This window comes from Budorcas taxicolor, chromosome 15 (assembly GCF_023091745.1).
Source record: "Budorcas taxicolor isolate Tak-1 chromosome 15, Takin1.1, whole genome shotgun sequence".
NCBI classification, from domain to species: domain Eukaryota; kingdom Metazoa; phylum Chordata; class Mammalia; order Artiodactyla; family Bovidae; genus Budorcas; species Budorcas taxicolor.
The window spans coordinates 127519-152204 of NC_068924.1; the positions used below are offsets into that span (position 1 = coordinate 127519).

The window sequence follows — 24686 nt, forward strand, 5'->3', positions numbered from 1 at the left end:
AGTCCAGGTTCAATGCATGATACTGGATGCTTGGGGCTGGTGCACTGGGATGACCCAGAGGGATGGAAAGGGGAAGGAGGTGGGAGGGGAGTTCAGAATGGGGAACACATGTATACCTGTGGTGGATACATGTTGATTTATGGCAAAATCAATACAATATTGTAAAGTAACTAACCTCCAATTAAAATAAATGAATTCATATTTAAAAAAGAATAAATAAAATAAAATCAGACAAGAACATTAAAAAAAGTAATGATTTAAAAGAACCTAAAATTTGGTTCTAAAAGCAGTTTTGCAATGGTGGATCTGAGGTGAAGAATTCTAAGCTTCATTTCTAATAATATCCAAGGAAATGTTACTACTGCCAACCCAGGAAAACATATTAAAGGGTAGCAGCAGTCTAGACTAAGTACAGCTTATTTATTCTCAGTCCCAAGAACAATTGAAACACAGACACAAAGAATATGAAAACTGATCTTATAAATGTAAAGATATTTGAGCCAAAGATTAAGAGTTACAGTTTATTAGAAATCAAGGCATTGCCATCTTATGACCATATTTCTTTGGAGGACTCTCTTCAATGTTGGTTTTACATCTAAGTACTGGACTTACAAAGGTGTAGAAAACAGCTATTATCTTGGATTCTTCCACCGTCTTCTCTGTTGGTGGTCTTACATACATGCAGAAGAGTGTCTCAAAAAATAGGGTTACAGCCATCATGTGGGAACCACAGGTGGAAAATGCCTTGTGCCTTCCTTCTGCTGATTTGATCCTGAGGATTGCAATGAGAATTAAGGCATAAGAAATCACGATGATGATGAGGGAGCTGGAGAGGTTGAAGCCTGCTGATATCAAGATGGCATGCTCTTTGCAGGCATCAGAAGGGGGCAGAAAGAGTATCCCCCTGCTAGTCTTTAGCCGGATGTTATATACTCACCAGCAGTCTGTTAATGAAAGAAGGAATGTCTCAAAACTTAGAATGGCACCAGGCCCCTCAAAAAGCTTAATGAGCGTTGGGTCAGCACAGTAGAAATGGTTGATGATGTTGGATCTACAGAAGGTCAAGTGGAAGTTCAGGATGGCCTGGAAAAGTCCATCTGAGAAGCCATAGATATAAGGGAATGGTTGTTTCAGCTTCTTTAATAGAGAAGTATTATTCTATTTCCATCTCTTACCTACCTTGTACCTGCATCTGTACCTAAAGATAACTATGCTTATAGCTATATCCATATGTATAAATGAACTACATATTCCATATCTCCCTGCAGTTTTTATGCTTCTGCATTATATATATCTTTATAGCCCCAGCTTCAAGGCTGTCCCTTATGAAGTACTTTCACTCCTCTCCCATCATACATAAAACTGAACTAATCCCTTTATAATTCTCACACACCCTATATCCTCTCACTTGTTCTTTAGCACATTGCATCACTAAAATGGATCCACTTGCTGCTTATATATTAGTTCTTCAAGGGCAGAGTAAGTTATTCTTCATTACTTTTCTGTGATTTCTTTTTTCTTTTTTTTGAATGTTGATTTTTTTTTAATTGTTATTTTTACTTTATTTTACTTTACAATACTGTATTGGTTTTTGCCACACATTGACACGAATCCACCACGGGTGTACATGAGTTCCCAAACATGAACCCCCCTCCCACCTCCCACCCCAAATCATCTCTCTGGATCATCCCCATGCACCAGCCACAAGCATCCTGTATCTTGCATCAAATATAGACTGGCGATTCGTTTCTTACATGAGAGTATACATGTTTCAATGCCATTCTCCCAAATCATCCCACCCTCTCCCTCTCCCTCAGAGTCCAAAAGTCTGCTCTACAAATCTGTGTCTCTTTTGCTGTCTCACGTACAGGGTCATCATTACCATCTTTCTAAATTCCATATATGTGTGTTAGTATACTGTATCAGTGTTTTTCTTTCTGGCCTACTTCACTCTATAATTGGCTCCAGTTTCATCCACCTCATTAGAACTGATTCAAATGTATTTTTTAATGGCTGAGTAATACTCCATTGTGTATATGTACCACAGTTTTCTTATCCATTCATCTGCTGATGGACATCTAGGTTGTTTCCATGTCCTGGCTATTATAAACAGTGCTGCAATGAACATTGGGTTACATGTGTCTCTTTCAAATTTGGTTTCCTCGGTGTATATGCCCAGCATTGGAATGCTGGGTCATAAGGCAGTTCTATTTGCAATTTTTTAAGGAATCTCCACACTGTTTTCCATAGTGGCTGTACTAGATTGCATTCCCACCAACAGTGCAAGAGGGTTCCTATTGCTCCACACCCTCTCCAGCATTTATTGCTTACAGACTTTTGGATTACACCCATTCGGATTGGTGTGAAGTGGTACCTCATTGTGGTCTTGATTTGCATTTCTCTAATAATGAGTGATGTTGAGCATCTTTTCATGTGTTTGTTAGCCATCCGTATGTCTTCTTTGGAGAAATATCTATTTCTTTGGCCCATTTTTTGATTGGGTCGTTTATTTTTCTGTAATTGAGCTGCAGGATTTGCCTGTATATTTTTGAGATTAGTTGTTTGTCCGTTGCTTCATTTGCTATTATTTTCTCTCATTCAGAAGGCTGTCTTTTCACCTTGTTTATAGTTTCCTTTGTTGTGTAGAAGCTTTTAATTTTAATTAGGTCCCATTTGTTTGCTTTTGTTTTTATTTCCAGAATTCTGGGAGGTGGATCATAGAGGATCCTGCTGTGATTTATGTTGGAGAGTGTTTTTCCTATGTTCTTCTCTAAGAGTTTTATAGTTTCTGGTCTTACATTTAGATCTTTAACCCACTTTGAGTTTATTTCTGTGTGTGGTGTTAGAAAGTGATCTAGTTTCATTCTTTTACAAGTGGTTGACCAGTTTTCCCAGCACCACTTGTTAAAGAGATTGTCTTTACTCCATTGTATATTCTTGCCTCCTTTGTCAAAGATAAGGTGTGCATATGTGTGTGGATTTATCTCTGGGGTTTCTATTCTGTTCCAATGATCTATATTTCTGTCTTTGTTCCAGTACCATACTGTTTTGATGACTGTGGCTTTGTAGTAGAGCCTGAAGTCAGGCAAGTAACCCACAGCAAACATTATCCTCAATGGTGAAAAATTGAAAGCATTTCCCCTAAAGTCAGGAACAAGACAACGGTGCCCACTTTCACTGCTACTATTCAACATAGTTTTGGAAGTTTTGGCCACAGCAATCAGAGCAGAAAAAGAAATAAAAGGAATCTAAATTGGAAAAGAAGAAGTAAAACTCTCACTGTTTGCAGATGACATGATCCTCTACATAGAAAACCCTAAAGACTCCACCAGAAAATTACTAGAGCTAATCAAGGAATATAGCAATGTTGCAGGATGTAAAATCAACACACAGAAATCCCTTGCATTCCTATACACTAATAATGAGAAAGTAGAAAAAGAAATTAAGGAAACAATTCCATTCACCATTGCTACTAAAAGAATAAAATACTTAGGAATATATCTACCAAAAGAAACTAAAGACCTATATATAGAAAATTATAAAACACTGATGAAAGAAATCAAAGAGGTCACCAATAGATGGAGAAATATACCATGTTCATGGATCAGAAGAATCAATATAGTGAAAATGAGTATACGAACCAAAGCAATCTACAGACTCAATGCAATCCCTATCAAGCTACCAGCAGTATTTTACACAGAACTAGAACAAATAATTTCAAGATTTGTATGGAAATACAAAAAACCTCGAATAGCCAAAGCAATCTTGAGAAAGAAGAATGGAACTGGAGGAATCAACTTGCCTGACTTCAGGCAATACTACAAAGCCACAGTCATCAAGACAGTATGGTACTGACACAAAGACAGAAATATAGATCAACAGAACAAAATAGAAAGACCAGAGATAAATCCACACACCTATGGACACCTTATCTTCGACAAAGGAGGCAAGAATACATAATGGAGTAAAGACAATCTCTTTAACAAGTGGTGCTGGGAAAACTGGTCAACCACTTGTAAAAGAATGAAACTAGATCACTTTCTAACACCACACACAAAAATAAACTCAAAATGGATTAAAGATCTAAATGTAAGACCAGAAACTATAAAACTCCTAGAGGAGAACATAGAAACAACACTCTCCGACATACATCGCAGCAGGATTCTCTATGGTCCACCTCCCAGAATTCTGGAAATAAAAGCAAAAATAAACAAATGGGACCTAATTAAAATTAAAAGCTTCTGCACAACAAAGGAAAGTATAAGCAAGGTGAAAAGACAGTCTTCTGAATGGAAGAAAATAATAGCAAATGAAGCAACTGACAAACAACTAAACTCAAAAATATACAAGCAACTTATGCAGCTCAATTCCAGAACAATAAACGACCCAATCAAATAATGGGCCAAAGAACTAGATAGACATTTCTCCAAAGAAGACATACGGAAGACTAACAAACACATGAAAAGATGATCAACGTCACTCATTATTAGAGAAGTGCAAATCAAGACCACAATGAGGTACCACTTCACACCAGTCAGAATGGCTGTGATCCAAAATTCTACAAGCAATAAATGCTGGAGAGGGTGTGGAGAAAAGGGAACCCTCTTACACTGTTGGTGGGAATGCAAACTGGTACAGCCACTATGGAAAACAGTGTGGAAATTCCTTAAAAAATTGCAAATAGAACTGCCTTATGACCCAGCAATCCCACTGCTGGGCATACACACCAAGGAAACCAGAATTGAAAGAGACACATGTACCCCAATATTCATCGCAGCACTGTTTATAATAGCCAGGACATGGAAACAACCTAGATGTCCATCAGCAGAAGAATGGATAAGAAAGCTGTGGTACATATACACAATGGAGTATTACTCAGCCGTTAAAAAGAATACATTTGACTCAGTTCTAATGAGATGGATGAAACTGGAGCTGATTATACAGAGTGAAGTAAGTCAGAAGAAAAAACCAATAGAGTTTACTAACACATATATATGGAATTTAGAAAGATAGTAGTGATGGCCCTGTAGGCGAGACCACAAAAGAGACACAGATGTGTAGAGCGGACTTTGGATTCAGAGGGAGAGGGAGAGGGTGGGATGAGTTGGGAGAATCGCATTGAAACATGTATACTATCATGTAAGAAATGAATCGTCAGTCTATGTTCGATGCAGGATGCAGGATGCTTGGGGCTGGTGCACGGGGATGATCTGGAGGGATGATGTGGGGTAGGAGGTGGGAGGGGGTTCATGTTTGGGAGCTCATGTACACCCGTAGCGAATTCATGTCAATGTATGCCAAAACCAATACAGTATTGTAAAATAAAATAAAGTAAAAATAAAAATTAAAAAAAAAGTTTTTTTAGTGCTGATTTATTTTGTCTACTTTTGAATTTCATACAACCTATTTATTTTTATATCTGAAAACATTATTCTTCTCTTGTTAGAGAGTCTGAAAACGGGTATATTTCCTTCACACAATGGCACAATGGTTACTGAGTTTATTCTGCTGGGACTTACCAGTCAACAAGAGCTGCAGCCCATCGTTTTTATGGGGTTTTTCCTGATTTATCTCAGCACTCTGACTGGGAACTTTCAGATGATTTTATTAATAAGATTCACTCCCCAGCTGCAAACCCCCATGTACTTTTTCCTTAACCATTTAGCATGTGTAGACATTTTTGACTCTATAAATATCTCTCCTCAGATACTCATTATGTTCTTATCAGAAGAAAAAAAAAAACATTTCCTAGGTGGCCTGCCTAGCACAATGTTTTGTGTTTTTTTGTGACTCTTCTTCTTACTGAGTATTACATGCTTTGTGTTATGGCCTATAAGGTACATGGCAATCTGCAACCCCCTGCATTACAAGAGAAGGATATCCAGGTCACTGTGCATCTGCCTTGTCACTTTTCCCTACCTCTGGGGGTCTATGGTGGGCACAATGCAGGTAATATTGACCTCCCACTTGTCCTTTTGTGGATCCAACACCATCAACGGTTTCTACTGTGCTGGCCCACCCCTCTTAATGTTGACATGTTCTGACACTTACATAAAGCAAACTGCCTTGTTTGTGTCCGCAGGGATTAACCTCACAGGTTCCCTACTCATTATCCTTATCTCCTATGTCTTCATTTTCATCACCATTATGAGTATCTGTTCCAATGAACGGCAGCACAAAACCTTCTCCACCTGTGGCTCCCACCTGACAGCTGTCACTCTGTTCTACAGGTCTCTGACTTGCATGTATCTGAGACCAGCAAACAAGCAATCTGTGGAACAAGGGAAAATTGTGTCAGTGATTTGCATTTTTGTGAATCCCATGCTGAATCCATTTACCTATAGCGTCAGGAACATTGAGGTGAAACAGGCTTTAAGAATATTTATGAGGAACCTTGGTACAATGAAGAAGAGTTCTCTTTTGACAGTTTTCCAGTAAAAAAAAAAAAGAAAAGAAAAGAAAGAAAGAAAGCTGTCTCAAAAGCAACCCCATAATATACCATCATGCCTGAAGAATCCAATCCACTCCAGTATTCTTGCCTGGAGAATCCATGGACAGAGGAGCCTGTCAGGCATCAGACTCCTGTCCATGGAGTTGCAAAGAATCGGACCTGACCCAGCACACATGCACATTGACACACATGTTTGCAGAACTTGGGATTGAGTTTAATGGAAACAAAAAATGGCAGTGTTGTTTGGAAGAAAACACAACAACCAAAGTCAGTTTCTTATGATTAAGCAAGTTTAAGCTTTTAGTCTCACTCAAGGACTCATTTCCACTTGCTTGGCATATATTTCTTCCTTTTTCTTCCTAAGTCTTCAATATTGAGCATCACTGAGGTACTCTTAACAGCAAAGCAATGTGCATTATAGTATATTTCCTCAATAAGAAGCTAATTTACTTCCTTGTGATATATGATGTATTCCCTTAATGAAAGCTGATTATCCTCTCAAAAATCTCATTTCTCTAATCTTCAATGTGTGTTCTGAATAAACCTTTGATGAATACTTGTCTATATCATTCGAATATTAAAAAAATATGTTTTATCATTGTTGTTCAGTCTCTCAATCATCTCAACTATTTGTGACCCCATGGACTACAGAACACCAAACTTTCCTGTCCTTCACTATCTCCCAGTTATTATATGAAACAAACCATGATATTGTGATTTTAATAATCTAATAATTTGTTTCATTAGCTTCTTTCATCAAAGAAGACACCCTTATGAATGGGAGCTACACTTTCCTGACTTGGAATTTTCATTTCTTATATAAGAGATTGATATCATTTTTTCCTACAATATTAAAAAATATTGTGCAATAATTTTACATGTTACCTGTCCGTTCTTGTCTATCCACAAACAATTTTAAAATAACAGCTATTCTAATATGCATGGAAACTTGGTTTTAGTGTTTTGAAACTAAGTTGTATTTTCCAGACTGCTTGATAATCTTTGGAGTTGATCTTTATTTAAAAGCATAAGGTAAATTAACATTGATATGACACACATAGTTCATCACTTCCTTTTAATATTTAAGGAGTTTTTGTTTTTTCTACCTTTAGGAAAATATTTATAAATATAAATTATGGCTTCTAGTGTATACTTGTTACATTAAGGTAGGTTTCCACCATTTTATTCTTAGTTACTTTTACATATATTATTTTTCTTTTTGGATTTAGTCATGTATGACATCAATCCCAGCAAATGAGTACCCTAATTTTCTCATACCCTTAATAATACTGGGAATATCATATTATTGTGTGAAGATAGTAGACACAAATGCAACATAGAAAACTTCTATGTATCAAAAATAACTTTTGGAATTCAATTTTTATTTATTTTGCTATTTTTCAATTTTATAGTACAGTATCATAGCTACTGTGATAGTGATATTTAATCTCAAGATGAAAAAATCCTTTCCTTGGATGAATTTTCTCTAGAGAAGTAAAATTAAGAAAATGGTTCCAGATTAAAAAATAATAGAAATATTGATACTCACTTGTCTTTGTCACTTACTCTTAACAAACAAATAAAGATGGCTTGTTTACCCCTGAAAATCTCAACCTATTCACAAGCACCATATATTTTTAAAAGGAAAAAGGACAAACAGTAGGAGCTTGAATTACAAAGACCTTGGATCACCAACCAGTTGCATACTTTTAGAGAACAGATTTGAACCCCTGCTTTTTTCTATTTTTGTAGTTCAATATTACTATTAATAAACAAAGATCCTTTAATTGTGTATTTTGAGATTAGATGAGATTGGAAATATTCATTTTCCATTTTCTTGCTTATTTGAATACAAATAATTAATTTTCATGGAAAATTGGTAAACAGAAGGAACTAATTTTACTTTTCCTTAAGCCTAGTACTTTACAAAGTCATCATCATGTACATATCAATGTGACCTTATTCTTCATAAAGTGACATAAAATACTTTGACTTTTTCTTATTTGGAAACTTCTTTAATGTCTGTGTAACATTCTAATGCAAAGTCCGTCACATGATAGCAAAATTCCTCTTTATGATCACAACCAACATACTCTTCCAGGTGTTCTACTTACATACATACAGACATACATGCATACAGCCTCTGGTCTGTCTGGTGTCTTCCTGTGCCTAACCCAGTATTGAAAGCAGGTAGCCCTCACTTTGCACACTGCTGAGGTCACGCACACCTGACCTGCTTCTTGAGAAACCTATATGCAGGTCAGGAAGCAACAGTTAGAATGGGACATGGAAAAACAGACTGTTTCCAAATAAGAAAAGGAGTACGTCAAGGCTGTATATTGTCACCCTGCTTATTTAACTTATATGCAAAGTACATCATGAGAAATGCTGGGCTGGGAGAAGCACAGACTGGAATCAAGATTGCTGGGAGAAATATCAATAACCTCAGATATGCAGATGACACCACCCTTGTGGCAGAAAGTGAAGAGGAACTAAAAATCCTCTTGATGAAAGTGAAAATGGAGAGTGAAAAAGTTGGCTTAAAGCTCAACATTCAAAAAAAGAAGATCATGGCATCTGGTCCCATCACTTCATGGGAAATAGATGGGGAAACAGTGGAAACAGTGTCAGACATTATTTTGGGGGGCTCAAAAATCATTGCAGATGGTGACTGCAGCCATGAAATTAAAAGACACTCTTTGGAAGAAAAGTTATGACCAACCTAGATAGCATGTTGAAAAGCAGAGACATTACTTTGCCAACAAATATCTGTCTAGTCAAGGCTATGGTTTTTCCAGTGGTCATGTATGGATGTGAGAGTTGGACTGTGAAGAAAGCTGAGCACTGAAGAATTGATGTGTTTGAACTGTGGTGTTGGAGAAGACTCTTGAGGGTCCCTTGGACTGCAAAGAGATCCAACCAGTCCATTCTGAAGGATATCAACTCTGGGATTTCTTTGGAAGGAATGACGCTAAAGCTGAAACTCCAGTACTTTGGCCACCACATGCGAAGAGCTGACTCATTGAAAAAGACTCTGATGCTGGGAGGGATTGGGGTCAGGAGGAGAAGAGGACGCCAGAGGATGAGATGGCTGGATGGCATCACTGACTCGATGGACGTGAGTCTGAGTGAACTCCGGGAGTTGGTGATGGACAGGGAGGCCTGGCGTGCTGTGATCCATGGGGTTGCAAAGAGTTGGACATGGCTGAGCGACTGAACTGAACTGAACTGAAGTGAGGTCACACAAAGTGAGGACACATTTCCAATTTCTATGGTTTCACTTAGATCAGATCATGCAACATGAGGGCTGTCTGTTTTAGTATATCACTTGTTTCCTTTTTCTCAAATATGAAACAAATATTATATTGAAAATTTTCACTTAGTTTTCTCATTATGCCTCAGCACATGCTTAATATTGGACTTATTGAAAGTGTACATTTTTAAGATTTCTGCAACATGTTAAATAAATTTCTAGAAAAAAATGTGCATATTATTTTTCTTGATATAATCATTGTATTAAAGCACCAGTCTTTAAAAACTCTCTTAAATACAGATACACAAAGCAGTATCTTAATTAATATTTTTATTAACAATAATTTTATTCACTAATTTTAACATTTCTTAATTTTTATCAATTCAATATGCATAGCCTTCAGTATGTCATTATTCATATGATTTCTATGAAATTAATGACATCATATTTTTGTGCTATTTTCACTTTTTGTTATTTGCAATATAATCTTTTGTCAACTTGTGTGGTGCTTAGTTTTAAATTATTTTATAATAAAATCAAAGAAACTCACAGACTTAGAGAACAAACTAATGGTTGCCAAGAAGGAAGGCTGGGACAGAGAGAGAGATTGGGCGTTCGGAATTGACATGTGCACATTGTTATATTTAAAAAAGGTAAACAACAAGGACCCTGTGTGTTAGCTCAGAGAACTGTGATGCATGTACATATATAACTGGAAAATATTATATAGCTAAAGTCATCTGATTTATATTCTTCTGGGATAAATTTGAAAATGAAAAATATTCAAGATGAATTTTCTCTGTGCCTGAATCCTCAGTCGCTTCAGTCATGTCTGACTGTTTGCATGAACCTATGGACTGTAGCCACCAGGCTTCTTTGTCTGTGAGATTCTCTAGGCATGAATTCTGGAGTGGGTTTCTCCTCCAGGGGATTTTCCCAACCCAGGAATCTCTTGTGGTCCCCGCATTGCAGGAGGGTTCTTTACCACTGAGCTACAAGGGAAGCCCAGATTTTCTCTACTAAAAATTAAAACACCGATCTATAGCAAGTTTAGGAATTTTGTTTAAAATGCAAAATATACAATACAATATATAGGCTTAATTAACATATTGGTTAAAGAAGAAATAACAATAAACATATTTAGTCTACAATGAAGATAACATCACAAATTAGTGAGAGATAAAAGACAGTTTGATAAATTGTAGGAGGAAATGGATAAAAATGAAAAACACCAATACAATATACTAATGCAATATATATGAAATTTAGAAGGATTGTAATGATAATCCTGTATGTGAGAGAGCAAAAGAGACACAGATGTATAGAACAGTCTTTTGGACTGTGTGGGAGAGAGAGAGGGTGGGATGATTCGGGAGAATGGCACTGAAACTTGTATAATATCATATATGAAATGAATCGCCAGTCCAGGTTCGATGCAGGATACAGGATGCTTGGGGCTAGTGCACTGGGATGACCCAGAGGCATGGTATGAGGAGGGAGGTGGGAGGGGGGGCTCAGGATGGGGAACACGTGTACACCTGTGGTCGATTCATGTTGATGTATGGCAAAACTGATACAATGCTGTAAAGTAATTAGCCTCCAATTAAAATAAATAAATTTATACTAAAAATATAAGAAAAGTTATATGCAATATTAAAACATACAACAAAATTGTGTCTAGAATGAAAGTGAAAGTGAGGGTGTTACTTCCTTAGTTGTGTCCCACTGTTTGCAACCCCATAGACTGTAGCCCACCAGGCTCCTCTCTCCATGGAATTCTCTAGGCCAGAATACTGGACATGGTTGCCATTTCCTTTTCCAGAGTGTCTTCCCAACCCAGGATCAAATCTGGATCTCCTGAATTGCAGGCAGATTATTTACCATCTGAGCCACCAAGGAAGCCATATATAGAATTATTTGAGATATCTCTATAAAATATGGCAATGAAAAATAAAGAACATAATATAATAACTTGTTTTACTACAGAAAATGGTTATAATGGAGAAAAGCCATAGAACTAAAAACAGGAAAAAATATATATATATATATTCTTAAGGGAGGAATCATCAGAAATAAGATTGATAGCAAAATCAATCAACATAATGTATATCATTTATTTGTTAAACATTTCTTCTTTTGTTTTAATTAAAACACATTCCTTCCCTAAGAACTTTGGTTGAGAAAACAAGGAAGCCAATCATTTTAACTGATATTTTCTAATGTTTTTAAGGTACATTTATGTGATTACTTTCAAATATTAATTAATAGTTATAAGTATAAATGTTCAATGCTTTCTGGAGAAAAAAATTACCTGTATAAAAACTTAGGCAGTTCTTTAAAAAAATTCAAAATCTTTAATTCAAAAATTATACATTTTGAATATCCTCAAGAAACAGAAGAATCTGTACATACAAATGTGAGTCAATTATCAATATAAAAACATGGGGTACATTGACATAATGAAATAATGGTTTGCCATATAAACTAAATGAAAAAATATATATTTACCAAGTGCTCAGAGCACTTTTCCTTAACAGGGGATTACAAGTAAACTGTGCTTCCATTCCAAAATTGAAAATTAATTTTATCCAGAACAATTCAGGGATTTTCTGATAGCTCAGTTGGTAAAGAATCTGTCAAGATTTCAATATTTTTAAATTTATGTATCTTTAAATGAATTGCAATATTTTTGTAATTAAGTTCAGCCCTTTAATTCTGTGTATTATACTACATTAAAAACAATGTTCACTAAAAATACATAGTTTGTAGAAATTTACAAGCACAATACTATTAAGTAAAAATTAATCTTCAAACTTATACATGGCAAATGCTTCCAATTTTGTCATATTAATTGTAAGAATAAGTAAATGTTTTAACTTATTGAGAAAATAGAATAACTAAATACAGAAGCTATCCTTTGATTTGGGACATACTACTGATGAATGTTACTCCCTCACTTCTATCTGCTTTTTTATTTATTTATAAATAATATTTTTGATAGCATTAATCCTAATCAACTGAAACTTAAGAATGAAGCCCAGGTTTCTAAAACTTCAGGTTATTCGGATGATTTTCTGGTAAATGATTTGAACACATTACAGTAAATATAGCAGTTCCTTTTATATGACCACTTATTATTGTGGTCTTAGTTAAAATTGTAATGCACAATATTGGAATACTTATTACGAATGTGAGAGTTGGACTATAAAGAAAGCTGAGTGCCGAAGAATTGATGCTTATGAATTGTGGTGTTGGAGAAGACTCTTGACAATCCCTTAGACTACAAGAAGATCCAACCAGTCCATCCTAAAAGAGATCGATCCTGGGTGTTCATTAGAGGGACTGATGCTGAAACTGAAACTCCAATGCTTTGGACACCTGATGTGAAGAACTGCTTCATTTGAAAAGACCCTGATGCTGGGAAAGATTGAAGGAAGGAGAAGGGGACTACAGAGGATGAGATGGTTTGATGGCATCACCTTGGTGATGGACAGGGAGGCCTGGCATGCTGCCATCCAGGGGGTTGCAGAGTTGGACATGACTAGCAACTGAACTGAAATGAACTGAAGCATTCAAGGCCATTTAACATTAAATATGTTTCAATATAGAACAATATAGCTCACTAATAATGCAAGGATCAGTGTGGATGCATTATATATCTTTTTATACAACTTTCTCTGCTATTTATTTTCTCAAATGATGGCTTCCCTTGTATTTCAAATGGAAAAGAATCCGACTGCAATGCAGGAGAGCACAGTTCCATTCCTGGGTCGGGAAGATCCACTGGGGAAGAGATATACTATCCACTTCAGTATTCTTAGGATTCCCTGGTGGCCCAGCTGGTAAAGAATCAGTCTGCAGTGTGGGAGACCTGGTTTTGATCCTTGGATTGGGAAGATCTCCAGAAGGGAAAGGCTACCCACTCCTGTATTCTGGCCAGGAGAATTTCATGGACTGTATAATCCATGGGGTCCCAAAGAGTTGGACATGACTGAGGGACTTTCACTTCTCAAAAGATATTTTGGAAACTATTGGAACAGACTTGCCTAGAAAATAATGAGCAACCACTTTTATTTTTTCTTAATTGTTAGAAAATTGCTTTACAGTGTTGAGCTGATTTCTGCCATAGTTATGAACCAAATAAAACATTACTGTTCACTTTCAGAAAGATATCTTCACACCTCTTTATTTGTATATTGTTTTAGGGCATTATTGTGTCTACAGAAGTCAATTATTAGGCTATGTTTACTCAATAGATTTATTCTAATTTAGAGCAAAAACATTAAAAAATATATCTAGACTGCCATTATACTATATTAATGGCTGAATTGGATCCCTATTCCTGGAACCCCATAAGCAGGTGTCGAGGGTTCACTTTCAAAATTGCAAACCACAACCAATATTTATAAATGGGTAAAAAGTTTCTCAGGATATATATAATATTGGCTGGGGGAAATATATAAAAATTTTAAAGCTATGGGTGATCTGTGTACTTCAAATTCCCCTGAAGTGATTCCAGTGACTAGTCAGGCACTGGAGTGATTGTTCTACATCATACATTGAAGAATAAACTTTTTCATAAATTTTTAAAAGAATCTAAAAAGCAATCATCCTATTTTGAGCCTCACTATGGCTCTGTAGACCATTTAATTCAAAGAAGATGGATTGGCAGTGTTCACATCAGAGTGAATTAATATTAATATAATACTAATCCCCAAGTGAATAAATTTAGTAAGATATTAAATGGGCTTATTGAAAACATTTGTTTTTAAAGTATAAATTGTGAGGAGAAATTGTGCAATATCAGTTAGAACTTGTGCAGATAAACTAATCATGACAATAGACTAATAGGCTTTTCTTTTGAAGGAACCCCTGTGTTATTACAGACACCTTAAATATGAATAGGGCTTCCCTGGTGGCTCAGACGGTAAAGCGTCTGCCTGCAATGTAGAGACCCGGGTTCGATTCCTGGGTCGGGAAGTTCCCCTGGAGAAGGAAATGGCAATCCACTCCAGCACTCTTGCCTGGAAAGTCCCATGGATGGAGGAGCTTGATAGGCTACAGTCCATGGGGTCGCAAAGAGTCAGACACGAATGAGGGACTTCACTTAATATGAATAATCGCCTAAACTGTAATTCTATGAAAAAAAAAAGTTACCTTAATAATATGCCTCATGGCATGGATCACATGCTTGTTCCTTAGACTGTAGATCAATGGGTTCAATATTGGGCTCAAAAATGTATAAAAGACTGCAATTACTTTGGACTACTCTACAGAGTCCTGGGTGTTCTTTGGAAGGAATGATGCTAAAGCTGAAACTCCAGTACTTTGGCCACCTCATGCGAAGAGTTGACTCATTGGAAAAGTCTCTGATGCTGGGAGGGATTGGGGGTAGGAGGAGAAGGGAATGACAGAGGATGAGATGGCTGGATGGTATCACCGACTCGATGGACATGAATTTGAGTGAACTCCGGGAGTTGGTGATGGACAGGGAGGCCTGGTGTGCTGCAATTCATGGGGTCTCAAAGAGTCGGACATGACTGAGTGACTGAAATGAACTGAACTGAACTGAGTTCTTAGATGGAGGCCTTAATTACATGCAAAAGAGGGTTCCATAAAATATAAAGACTGTTGTCAGGGGGTAACCACAAGTAGAAAAGGCTTTGTACCTGCCTTCTGCAGAATGGATCCTCAAGATGGATGCAATGATGAAAATGTAGGACAGAAGAATGATGAAGAGAGAACTTAAGTGAGTGAAACTAGGAACTACAAACATTGCCATCTTTTTGACACAGGTGTCAGAGAAGGCCAACATTATCAGAGGAGGATCAGCACAGTAGAAATGGTTTGTCTCAAGGGAGTCACAGAAGGACAAGTGAAATGTCAGCAGTGCCTGAGAGAGACCACTGACCTTGCACTTCCTGGTGCTGTAACGTAGAGGGCTGCAGATGGCTACATAGTGGTCCAAGGCCACTGAAGCAGGGAGATAAAGTTCAGTGATCACCAGGGCAATGAAGATAAGACACTGTGTGAAGCATCCAGCATAGGAGATGGTCTGGTCTGAGAGGAAATTGTGTAGCATATCTGGAGTAACATTGGAGGAATAGCAAAGGTCTACAAAGGAGAGGTGTCTGAGGAAAAAATACATAGGAGTCTAGAGGTGGGGATTGGTCCTTATCAGCATGATCATGCTCAGATTTCCCACCAGTGTGATCAGATAGATCACCAGGAACACCCCAAACAGGGCTTTTGGTAACACTAGGTCATCTGTGAGTCCCAAGAAAATGAATTCAGTTACTCATATGAGATTTGGGGAAAACATATTCTAATTCCTTGAGAATTGAAGGTGACAAAAAAGTGAAGAATTCTGTGTGATACAGGCTCTGCATTCATTCCATACCTTTTACATTTACTCACTGATCAATTCATCTGTGAAGAAATTTCTATTTGTTTTTTCAACAAATTCATCAGGATTTCTGCACGAATATTTAATCCTATATCTCAGTACTATTCTGCTTTTTCTCACTATATCTCAATCTGTCCCTTGTTTGTTTATATACAAATATCATTAATCAAATGTTGGCATATAATAGTATATATTATATATAATAATTGTATATTATTATTTAATAATATATTGATATAGTATATTAATTATTTATTATAATATATAGTACTATTATATATTATTTAATATTATATATTGATTCAGTCAGTTCAGTTCAGTTCATTTCAGTCTCTCAGTCGTGTCCGACTCTTTGCAACCCCATGAATCACAGCATGCCAGGCCTCTGGGTCCATCACCAACTTCTGGAGTCTACTGAAACTCATATCCATTGAGTCGGTGATGGTTATTATATATTTTACATATGATTATATATTAAATTATATATAATGTTATATATTAATTATATCAATTATTCTATTTTGATTATCAATAATATATTAATAAATGCTGTGACCTAATAATATTATATATTATATATATTCACACATTTATATCTTTTAAGGGGGCTATACTTTGATTATTTTTTTTCAAATTTTGTGGGAACAAAAAGCCAAAGGTATAAAAATCAGGTATGAAAAGCAACAAGGCATCATCAACATCTTTCAAATGGACAAATGAAGAAAACCATATTTCTAGAGCCCCACCAGTTCTTACAGCCTATTGTTTCAGATCCTGCCAGGTGGCATTGGACTATAAAGTGAGAACGGTGCTATAAAGAAAGCTGAGCACCAAAGAATTGATGCTTTTAACTGTGTTATTGGAGAAGACTCTTGAGAGTCCCTTGGACTACAAATAGATCAAACCAGTCAATCCTAAAGGAAATCATTCCTGAATATTCATTAGAAGGACTGATCCTGAAGCTGAAACTCTAATGCTTTGTCCACCTGATGCAAAGAACTGACTTTATTGGAAAGGCTCTAATACTGGAATAGATTGAAGGCAAGAGGAGAAGGGGACGACAGAGGATGAGATAGTTGGATGGCATCACCGACCTGACGGACATGGGTCTGAGCAAGCTCCAAGAGTTAGTGATGAACAGGGAAGTCTGGTGTGCTGCAGTCCATGGGATCACAAAAAGTTGGGCATGACTGAGCGACTAAACTGCATTGAACTGATTGTTTCAGATAGAAAACAGAATATAGATGTTCAGTACTGCATTTTCAACTGAAACCCATAGTTGTATGACTTAATGTCATTCAAAGGACATTGGATTAGTGAAATTTATCTCAATATATGACTAAGAATAAACAGAATGAAGAATTCATACATGCATTCATTTATTCCTTTACGCTGTAAGGACTGACTTTTTTTTTTTTTACCCTGTTCTAGATTCTAGTGCTACAGCAGTGAAAAAAATCTTTAGCCTCACGAAGTATATATTGTAGGAGAAGGAAAAGTACTAAACCCAGAGATAAAGATATATCACGTACTGTTTGGAAACCACAGTAATACATGTCTCCTCTGAATTGGAGTCATATTGTGGGGTATCTGTCTTTGATTTGTTAAACTTTGATTTATCCTTTGAGGCAGCACAGTGGTTTTTCCACGTACAGAAGTGGTCCTTGTATTTAACTGTGCTGCCTGAAACACACTTCTCATCTAGTTTACATGAAGCATTAGTTCACTTCCAGGAGATGGAAAATTTGAGTTCTAAAAGGTTAAATTCACACACACATACACACACACACACACACACACACACACACACATGCACACACAAAAGCTCATCGGCATTAGAATTCCTGTTTTAGGCAATGCATGTCCTTTTGTATTGTGAGCATGATGGCTCTCTCTGCACTGTCTAGCTGCTGAGCCATCACGCTGGCACTTCTTGTCTCTGTATACTTGTCATCTTCTTCCTGATATGATCCCAGGACTAAGAATGAAGACATTTGGAGCTTATGATTAAGCCAAATATTTGAACCTAGGAATTCTGTGTATCATTTTCTTTCCTGGTCCCTTTACAATTTCTAGATTTGCTGAAATCTTCACCATTAAAAAAGACTCATTTGGAGGGGCGGGGAAGATATATGACATAATCTCAGAAGCAAGTACTGTGAAGAAAAATGAATACGGGATGCTTTTAAAATCATTTTCTTTTGCATATGGTGAATACTAATCTCTACAAAAAAAGAATAAAACTTCTACTTAGTGAACAAGTATATCAAATGACCTACCTGTAAAACTGAAATTGTGACATTTTGAAAAAAAAAATAATAAGAGGGGACGGTTTATAATGTATTTCTTAAGTATAGTCCCTAGAGTATTAACAAAAAAAAAAAAGAAAGAAACTCTAAAAGCCAATGAAAATTGCCTCTGTTTCTCAAAAGTGTAGCATTAATTTGATGCTTTGGGAACTAGAGTCTCCTCTGAGGCTGACATTGCTACATAACATTATATACAAGATACTGTGTGTGAAATATTTAGCAGAGAGACATTAGCCATCTCTTTTAATACCATGGAAGTAAGGAATATGGTAGATAAGTTTATTAGTACCTACATTACATTAAGGAAGAAAGAATATCAGTTATTTTTTTAAATGTCATTTTCTCTATAAACACTAAGGTGAGGCCACATACTGAGAGTGAGAAATAGAAAAAAAGTGAACTAAGGGAGAGTTTTGAGGGGCACAAAGACTAGGAAAGCCACATCCTAGGAAAAAATTCATACTGAGCAATGTTGTCAAAAATTTCTACTCAGAATGCATACAGATCCTCCACTATTCACTGATCAAAATACAATCAATTTTTAAAAGATCCAAGATCTTAATACATTTCATATACAAAAATATGTGAATTGCCAAAAACCATATGAAAATAATTTCAATATGTATAATTGTTAAGGAAATATAAATTGTAACTCCCTTGAGATACCACTTCACATCCTCATTAATAACAAGAACTAGGAAAGTGGGATTGAGATATATACACTGTTGATATAAAATAGGTAACTAAACCTTCCCAGGTGGCGCTAGTTGTAAGAACCCACCTGCCAATGAAGGGGGCATATAACATGCGGGTTCAATCCCTAGGTTGGGAAGATCCCCTGAAGGAGGAAATGAAAAACCCACTCCAGTATTCTTGTCTAGAAAATCCCAAAGAGTGAGGAGTCTGTCAGGCTACAGTCCATGTGGTTGCAAAGAGTAGGACACGTTGAGCAGCTGAGCATGCATTCGATGAGAACACACTGTATAACACAGAGAGCTCTCCTTAAGGTACTGTGGTGACCTAATGAGAAGGAAGTCCAAAAGGGAGGGGATATACCGATATGTAAGGCTGACTCATTTTGATGTACAGTAGAAACTAACACAACATTGGATAGCAACTATACTCCAATACAAATTGATTTAAAAAAAAAAGATTGACAGAAAAAGATGGATAAAGACAATGTGAATCAACTGTAACTCTCATAATATATCACGTGAAAAAATGTAAAATGATTCACCTACTTTGGAAAACAAGTTTTTCTTTCTGAAATGCCTTATAATGTCTTAATTTTGCTATAAAACTATGGCTCAGTATTAGGATTTTATTCAAGAATATAAGAAGGCATACACCTACAAAGAAATTCAAACATATAGAGGCGGATACTTAGATACACAAATTGTGATATATCGACATAATGGGACACTGCATAGAAATAAAACCTGAATGAAGTACTAATAAAACTTAAATGAGTATCTAAACTATTGTATCAGAAATAGATCAACTTCTGAATGGCAGAGTAATGGCCTCCTCAAACCTAGTCCTCCACAAAAGCAACAGAAACAGGGAAAAGTGGTCAAAATTGCTCTTTCAGAATTCTGTATGTTAATAAAGCCTTGAGACAATCCCACGAGTGTTTTCATTAAAGTAAAAATTCAGAATATTTCTTTTAAATTTTTTAATTAATTTTTTTTTAAATTTTAAAATACTGTTTTGGTTTTGCCATACATTGACATGAATCCACCATAGGTGTACTTGTGTTCCCCATCCTGAAGACCCTCCCACTTCCCCCCCCATCCCATCCCTCTCAGTCATCCCAGTGCACCAGCCCCGAGCTCCCTGTATCATGTATCAAACCTGGACTGGAGATTGGTTTCACATGTGATAATTGACATGTTTCAGTATCATTCTCCCATATCATCCTGCCCTCGCCATCTCCCAGAGTCGAAAAGACTATTCTATACATCTATAGATGTTTCTTTTGCTGTCTCACATATAGGGTTATTGTTACCATCTTTCTAAATTCCATATATATGTGTTAGTATACTGCATTGGTGTTTTTCTTTCTGGCTTACTTCACTCTGTATAATCGGCTCCAGTTTCATCCACCTCATTAGAACAGATTCAAATGCATTCTTTTTAATGGCTGAGTAATACTCCATTGTGTATATGTACCACAGCTTTCTTATCCATTCATCTGCTGATGGACATCTAGCCTGCTTCCATCTCCTGGCTATTATAAAGAGTTGTGATGAACATTGGGGTACATGTGTCTCTTTCAATACTGGTTTCCTTGGTGTCTATGCCCAGCAGTGGGATTGCTGGGTCATAAGGCAATTCTATTTACAGTTTTTTAAGGAATCTTCACACTGTTCTCCATAGTGGCTGTACTAGTTTGCATTCCCACCAACAGTGTAAGAGGGTTCCCTTTTCTCCACACCCTCTCCAGCACTTATTGCTTATAGACTTTAGGATTGCAGCCATTCTGACTGGCGTGAAATTGTACCTCACTGTGGTTTAGATTTGCATTTCTCTGATAGTGAGTGATGTTGAGCATCTTTTCAAGTGTTTGTTAACCATTCATATGTCTTCTTTGGAGAAATGTCTATTTAGTTCTTTGGCCCATTTTTTGATTAGGTCATTTATTTTTCTGGAATTGTGCTACATATGTTGCTTGTATATTCTTGAGATTAGTTGTTTGTCAGTTGCTTCATTTGTTACTATTTTCTCCCATTCCAAAAGCTGTCTTCTCACCTGGCTTATACTTTCCTTTGTTGTTCAGAAGCTTTTAATTTTAATTAGGTTCCATTTGTTTATCTTTGCTTTTATTTCCAGTATTCTGGGTGTTTGGTCATAGAGGATCCTGCTGTGATTTATGTAGGAGAGTGTTTTGTGTATGTTCTCCTCTAGGAGTTTTATATTTTCTGGTCTTACGTTTAGATCTTCAATCCATTTTGAGTTTATTTTTGCGTATGGTGTTAGAGAGTGTTCTAGTTTCATTCTTTTACAAGTGGTTGACCAGTTTTCCCAGAACCACTTGTTAAAGAGATTGTCTTTAATCCACTGTATATTATTGCCTCCTTTGTCGAATATAAGATGTCCATAGGTATGTAGATTTATCTCTGGGCTTTCTATTTTGTTCCATTGATCTATATGTCTGTCTTTGTGTCAGTACCATACTGTCTTGATGACTGTGGCTTTGTAGTAGCACCTGAAGTCAGGCAGGTTGATTCCGCCAGTTCCATTCTTCTTTCCCAAGATTGCTTTGACTATTCGAGGTTTTTTGTATTTCCATACAAATTGTGAAATTATTTGTTTTAGCTCTGTGAAAAATACCGCTGGTAACTTGATAGGGAGTGCATTGAATCTATAGATTGGTTTGGGTAGTATATTCATTTTCACTATAGTGATTCTTCTGATCCATGAACATGGTATATTTCTCCATCTATTAGCGTCCTCTTTGATTTCTTTCACCAGTGTTTTTATAGTTTTCTATATATAGGTCTTTAGTTTCTTTCAGTAGATATATTCCTAAGTATTTTATTCTTTTTGCTGCAATGGTAAATGGAATTGTTTCCTTAATTTCTCTTTCTATTTTCTCATTATTAGTGTATAGGAATGCAAAGGATTTTTGTGTGTTTCTTTTATATCCTGCAGTTTTACTATATTCATTCATTAGCTCTAGTAATTTTCTGGTGGAGTCTTTAGGGTTTTCTATGTAGAGGATCATGTCCTCTTCTTTTCCAATTTGGATTCCTTTCATTTCTTTTTCTGCTCTGATTGCTGTGGCCAAAACTTCCAGAACTGTGTTGAATAGTAGTGGTGAAAGTGGGCACCCTTGTCTTGTTCCTAACTTTAGGGGAAATGCTTTCAATTTTTCACCATTGAGGATAATGTTTGCTATAGGTTTGTCATATGTAGCTTTTATTATGTTGAGGTATGTTCCTTCTATTCCTGCTTTCTGGAGAGTTTTTATCATAAATGGATGTTGATTTTTATCAAAGGCTTTCTCAGCATCTATTGAGATAATCATTTGGCTTTTGTTTTTCAATTTGTTCATGTAGTGTATTACATTGATTAATTTGTGGATATTGAAGAATCCTTGCATCCTTGGGATAAAGCCCACTTGGTCATGGTGTATGATATCTTGTGTGCTGTAGGATTCTGATTGCTAGAATTTTGTTGAGGATTTTTGCATCTATGTTCATCAGTGATATTGGCCTGTAGTTTTCTTTTTTTCTATGTGCCATCTTTGTCAGGTTTTGGTATTAGGGTGATGGTGGCCTCACAGAATGAGTTTGGAAATTTACCTTCATCTGTAATTTTCTGGAAGACTTTGAGTAGGGTAGGTGTTAGCTATTCTCTAAATTTTTGGTAGAATTCAGCTGTGAAGCTGTCTGGATCTAGGCTTTTGTTTGTTGGAAGATTTCTGATTACAGTTTCAATTTCCGTGCTTGTGATAGGTCTGTTGAGATTTTCTATTTCTTCCTGGTTCAGTTTTGGAAAGTTGGACTTTTCTAAGAATTTGTCCATTTCTTCCACATTGTCCATTTATTGACATATAATTGCTGATAGTAGTCTCTTATGATCTTTTGTATTTCTGTGTTGTCTGTTGTGATCTCTCCATTTTTATTTCTAATTTTATTGATTTGATTTTTCTCTCTTTGTTTCTTGATGAGTCTGGCTAATGGTTTGTGAATTTTATTTACCCTTTGATAGAACCAGCATTTGGCTTTGTTGATTTTTGCTATGGTCTCTTTTGTTACTTTTGCATTTATTTCTGCTTTAATTTTTTAAGTTTTATTTCCTTCTACTAACCCTCGGGTTCTCCATTTCTTCCTTTTCTAGTTGCTTTAGGTGTATACTTAGGTTACTTATTTGAATTTTTTCTTGTTTCTTGAGGTATGCCTCTATTGCTATGAACTTTCCCCTTAGCACTGCTTTTACAGTGTCCCAGAGGTTTTGGGTTGTTGTGTTTTCATTTTGATTCGTTTCTATGCATATTTTAGTTTCTTTTTTATTTCTTCTGTGATTTCTTAGTTATTCAGCAGCGTGTAGTTCAGCCTCCATATGTTGGGATTTTTAATAGTTTTTCTCCTGTAATTGACATTTAATCTTACTGCATTGTGGTCAGAAAAGATGCTTGGAGTGATTTAATTTTTTTTTGAATTTACCAAGGCTTGATTTATGGCCCATGTCGTGATCTATCCTTGAGAAGGTTCCGTGTGCACTTCAGAAAAAGGTGAAATTCATTGTATTGGGGTGGAATGTTCTATAGATATCAATTAGGTCTTACCGATCTATTGTCATATAAAGTTTGTGTTTCCTTTTTAATTTTCTGTTTAGTTGATCTATCCATAGGTGTGAGTGGGGTATTAAAGTCTCCAACTATCATTGTGTTATTGTTAATTTCCCCTTTCATAGTGTTAGCATTTGTCTTACTTATTGCAGTGCTCCTATGTTGGGTGCATATGTATTTATAATTGTTATATCTTCATCTTGGATTGTTGTTTTGATCATTATGTAGTGTCCTTCTTTGTCACTTTTCACAGCCATTGCTTTAAAGTCTATTTTATCTGATATGAGTATTGTTACTCCTGCTTTCTTTGGGTCTCTATTTGCATGGAATATCTTTTCCAGCCTTTCACTTTCAGTCTGTATGTGTCCCTTGTTTTGAGGTAGATCTCTTGTAGACAACATATATATGGGTCTTGTTTTTGTATCCATTCAGCCAGTCTTTGTCTTTTGGTTGGGGCATTCAACCCATTTATGTTTAAGTTAATTATTGATAAGTATGATCCTGTTTCCATTTACTTTATTGTTTTGGGTTCAGGTTTATACACCCTTTTTGTGTTTCCTGTCTAGAGAATATCCTTTAGCATTTGTTGGAGAGCTAATTTGGTGGTGCTGAATTCTCTCAGCTTTTGCTTCTCTGTAAAGCCTTTGATTTCTCCTTAATATTTGAATGGGATCCTTGCTGGGTACAGTAATTTAGGCTATAGGTTATTTTATTTCATCACTTTATGTATGTCTTGCCATTCCCTTCTGGCCTGAAGAGTTTCTATTGAAAGATCAGCTGTTATCCTTATGGGAATCCCCTTGTATGTTATCTGTTGTTTTTCCCATGCTGCTTTTAATATTTGTTCTTTGTGTTTGATCTTTGTTAATTTGATTAATGTGTCTTGGGGTGTTTCACCTTGGGTTTATCCTGTTTGGCACTCTCTGGGTTTCTTGGACTTGGCTGATTATTTCCTTCCCCATTTTAGGGAA

At 36.2% G+C, this 24686-nt stretch overlaps 1 pseudogene; it reads right to left on the reverse strand.

The window, feature by feature from the left end:
• Positions 1-507: 507 nt before the first annotated feature.
• Positions 508-23612, reverse strand: LOC128060573 (olfactory receptor 5M11-like; annotated as a pseudogene).
• Positions 23613-24686: the final 1074 nt, after the last annotated feature.